Here is a 4,549-nt window from a genome sequence, read left to right as displayed (position 1 = left end):
AGAAATCTGCCTGCCTCTGCCTCCCAAGGGCTGGGATTAAAGGCACATGCCACCACTGCCCAGCTATCTTCCTATCTTTTTAAAGAATATAGTTTTATGGATAAATGCATTGCTTACACGTATGTATGTGCACCTATGTATGCCTATAGGTGGCTGTGAGTCACTATGTGGGTACTGGGAATTGAACCTCAGTCTTCTGCAAGAAGAGCAAATGCTTTAACCACTGAGCCATTTCTCTCGCCCCTGATATCTTCCTACCTTTTTGATGGGGCTACAGATCGCTATGAGCATCCTTCTTCAATGTGCTTATTCTATATTTGCTACAGTTCAATATAATGTTGCCATCTTCACTTGTCTCAGAAATTTAAATTTTGTTCCTGGATTTCTTCTTTGATACATTTTTTCCCCCAAATACATTCTTTTTTATGTTTTGGTATCATTGCCAATGGTTTCTAGTTTTATTGTACAGTGACATGTAAAGGTATTTCTTTTCTTTTTTTTTTTTTTTTCCAAAAATATGGAACGCTTCACGAATTTGTGTGTCATCCTTGCACAGGGGCCATGCTAATCTTCTCTGTATTGTTCCAATTTTAGTATAGTGCTGCCGAAGCAAGCACAAAAAGGTATTTAATAGAATTGTAACTTTTAAATTTTTCTGAGATTTTTTTCCTGTGGCTTGTGATATCATTTATCATAAAAGAATGTTCCATGTACAGATAACAAAATGTGTATTTGGAAGTGGTTGGATGGAATGTTCTATGGATATCTGTTAGGTACATTTGATGTTATGCCCTGTAGCTGTCCAGCAGCTACACAAACCGGGTTCCTGAAAGAAAGGCTGGGGTCTAGGAGTAGGGGATAGGACGGCAAGAGAAATAACAAGACCAAGTCAAAGTTTTCCTATCAAGGTCCAAAGTTCACTTAGGAGAATGAGGCTTTACATGAAATGAAACCATCCCCTCAACGTCATTAGCATCTTGTTGCTAGTAGAAACTTGCCAGGCAGGAACACTCAGTAATGCAGCAGGTGGTGGTTCCTTGTAGAAACTTCAGAAGCTGCAGGACAATAGAGTTCTCTTTATCTCAGAAAACTCCACCCTAGGTGAGCCAGCTCTATCAGCAGAGCAGGAACTGGGGGGAAGGGTACAATTCCTCCCTTTTTATTATTTTAATAGAGGCCTTAAGGAACCGAGGTGATCATATAGTTGCCTCATCCTTGGATGAGTGGGCATTGACCAGTTGGGGAAGCATTGACCTGATTCCTCCGTGGGTCGGATTGCCATTACATCCCACAATCATGGCTCTTGGTATCTTTTTTGGAGGGGGGGTAGAGACTTTTACAGGATCCTTGGGATAAGGTTAAAACATAGATACCAACCTCCTTACAAACCAGGTTTGTCTCTCGGGGACTCCAGAGACAGCCTGCGTGAGACCTTCCCCTGGGGTGCTTAGCCTTGCAGCCCACACTGGTGCCCATACTGGACTCATTTTATCTTGAACCAGTATGCACAGGTCTGAATCCTGTAGCTCCTGAAAGGAGAATTAATGACCTCAGGTTCAGCAAGTGAAAGACCCCCAGAACTGGGGAGATCCTTATTCAAGTCTTGGGATGACGCAACAACCCAATGACTCACGAGAGACCGAACTTGCTGCAATCACATGAGGTTTATTGGGGATACCGGTACCGGGGTCGATCTAGTGACCTTGTCGGCCAGAGGAGTTCCCCAAACGCAAGAAGTGAGGGGTATTTAAAGGGAAAGACCACAAGCTGGGGGCGGGGAGAGATTACCAAGGAAACATAACATAAAAATAGTGGAAAATTTCAGAGGGACTCAACCCAAGGTATTCAGTTAGGGAGGGGAACATATTCATTCTAGGAATGTAATCTTCATTTACCAGTCAACGGGGTGGAGGGCCTCATAAACCAGTAGACCTTCATTTCTAGTTCCGCCCTCATTGTAGATGAGTCAGGAGGGGCAGGTATCGGGAACCAGAACCCTGAGACCAGAGTTCCTGGAACTGGCTATTCCACATTTTTGGTTTGTTACATTTCTACTAATACATTACTTTCCGTTAACATGCTTTTTCCCAAATTTCTAAGTCTCCCAGTCTTTCAATTATACATACATTTCTATTAAATGCCTTCATTTTAAATTCTAAGATTCTCCAGCCTTTCACAAGCCCTCCATCAGCCAAATTAAGTCAAATGAATGAGTCAAATGAATAACTGCCACAACTGAGCTTCCCTGAAGTTGAGCCTGCAAGGTAACTGACCTGCTTGAGATACAGTCAAAAGTTTAAAGGCAACAAGATTAACATTGTCTGTGAGGTTGTCTCAGGCACTCAATTCAGTTGCAAATTAGCAATGATCAGACTCAAGGTCTGGCCCCAGGTATGGGGGAAGTAGCTTTGAGAATCAACAAAGAAAATACTGGAGGTTATATCTCCAAGTTAACTTTGCTAGCTAATAAAGAGTTTTAGCCATCATTTTCGTTGGAATCATACTCACTAGAAGCTCATGATCTCTATCTTCTTTTTGTGAGAACCTTTTCTCCCATATTAAAACAGGATCTGGACTATTCCACGTTAGTTAGTGGGTCCTGCCAATTAACCATGGCATATGAGCTGGAAGTGAGTGGATGCCAGTGGCGATCTGCAGTAGACTGACCTTTAGCATCAGTTTGCAAAAATTTTAAAACAAATAAAAAGCGAGATGTGCTTTTTGGTAACTTTGGAGGGTATGATTCAACCTTTTTTTTTTGTTTTTACAAACCAAATTTTCAGAGTGCGAAGTGTACATTTAACAATTCCTTGTCTCTGAGAATTATAAGGAATCTCAGTAATATAAGTGACATTAAATTGTTGACAAAACATCTCAAATGCTTGACCGTAATAGTCAGTTCTATAATCTGTTTTCATCTGATTAGGAACATCAAGCATAGAAATATAATGCAGCCAATGACCAATTACATTATTTTGTTGTTTTTCATGTTAAGGCAATTGCAACTAGGAAGCCTGAAAAGGTATCAATAGTCACATGTGTATATTTTATTTTTAATTTTTAAATCAGAAATGTTCTTTAAAAATGCCAAATTATCATAAGCAATTATAAGCCCTGATATACACACACATATATATATATATACATATATATCAATATACAAATTAAAACTTGACTTTAGCACCTTAAAAATAGTGACTACAGCACGTATTTCAATTATTTGTGCTGAAGTAGGGGGAAATTCATGAGACTAAACATGTGAGTTAATTACATATACTTCTGTCCCATAGAAGGGCTATAGATGTGTGTGTGTGTATGTACATATACATATATATATGTACATATACATATATATAATTAGATGTATACATAAATTTACAGGAAATATAAAAGCATGCATTTAAGCAAATTTTAACAATTTGTCTTTCAGATAATAATTATCACTTTTGCTTAAAATTTTTACTATGTAATAGGCCAAATATTAATAAATATTTTGCAATAACCAATTCAATTGCTGTTTGAAGCAAAAAATAGACGTCTCATCAGATTTTTAAGAGATTTTTTTTCTAAAACACTTTCATTTTATCAAATATTTCTTTATTGACACCACAACAACTTCATAATAGGATGTTAAAACTTTACTTTGGATATGAGAAAAGATGAATCTATATTAATGTTCTCTTTTGCCAAAGAGCTGCTGTGGGCACATTGAGTAATAAAAATTAAACATTTGATTGCAATTGATTACAATTGATAGCAATTGTTTACAGAAACTTCCTTTACTTTCTGCAAAAGCTCTTTGTCGCTCACCAGTTACTCTGTATTCCCCTTGACAACTTAAACAAAGGCTTAAGTCCTGTGGTGAGTTTAAGGTAAGGTAAGGCCTTAGCCAAAAGTAATTTGAAGTAAGGAATTCATCTTTTTTTTCTTGATATAACTTTCTTGATATAACTGAGGCCCAAATATTGAAAAAGATATTACCTCTGAAACTTTTCTGGAGCAACAAATACTCGTTTTTTAAAGCTCATGGTATAAAAGCAAAGGTAGTAAAATTTCCTATTGGAGGGAAACAATGCACACTGAAAAATTCAAAGTCTAAAGTTCTTGTACTGAAGCAGAGACAAAAAAAAACTGTACATAATGTAAAACTATTAGCCATTTTTAAAGGCAAAACTTTCCAATAATTACAAACTCACTAGAAGCAAACTCTTTAAAATTACCAGGATGTAGAGGAAAAAGCAACCTTTTAAATACATAATAGCTTTATATGAAATAAGCAGCCAGATTATAATACCTCTATAAATTTTTCAGCCTCATTGACCTTCACAAATCTTGATTTTAAACTTTATTTTGAGTAACACCTGAATAGGTCTGAAATAATGCTGTTTGGTCTTAAAAACTAATTTCCTTGGAGGCAAGGAGAGATGAGGCTTCTCTAGGCAGGGTTTGCAAAACAAAAGAAATGCCACACAAGCCTAGCTGAGGCCTCTCTGTGCTTTGCATTGTCTCAATGGTAAATGTATATATATATATATATATATATATATAT

General features: G+C 37.1%; 1 protein-coding gene and 1 non-coding gene across 6 annotated transcripts in view; one reads left to right on the top strand and one right to left on the bottom strand.

Moving 5' to 3' along the window:
• Fam163a (family with sequence similarity 163 member A) overlaps nucleotides 1–4,549 on the top strand; it is a 94,599-nt gene that overhangs the window by 73,498 nt on the left and 16,552 nt on the right. The window lies entirely within an intron of this gene.
• LOC116072428 lies at nucleotides 512–616 on the bottom strand. Its single transcript, XR_004111441.1, has one exon. It is a non-coding gene; the product is annotated as a U6 spliceosomal RNA (small nuclear RNA).

Source organism: Mastomys coucha, unplaced genomic scaffold (assembly GCF_008632895.1).
Source record: "Mastomys coucha isolate ucsf_1 unplaced genomic scaffold, UCSF_Mcou_1 pScaffold1, whole genome shotgun sequence".
Taxonomy (NCBI): domain Eukaryota; kingdom Metazoa; phylum Chordata; class Mammalia; order Rodentia; family Muridae; genus Mastomys; species Mastomys coucha.
This window is presented reverse-complemented; position numbering and strand designations above follow the sequence as displayed.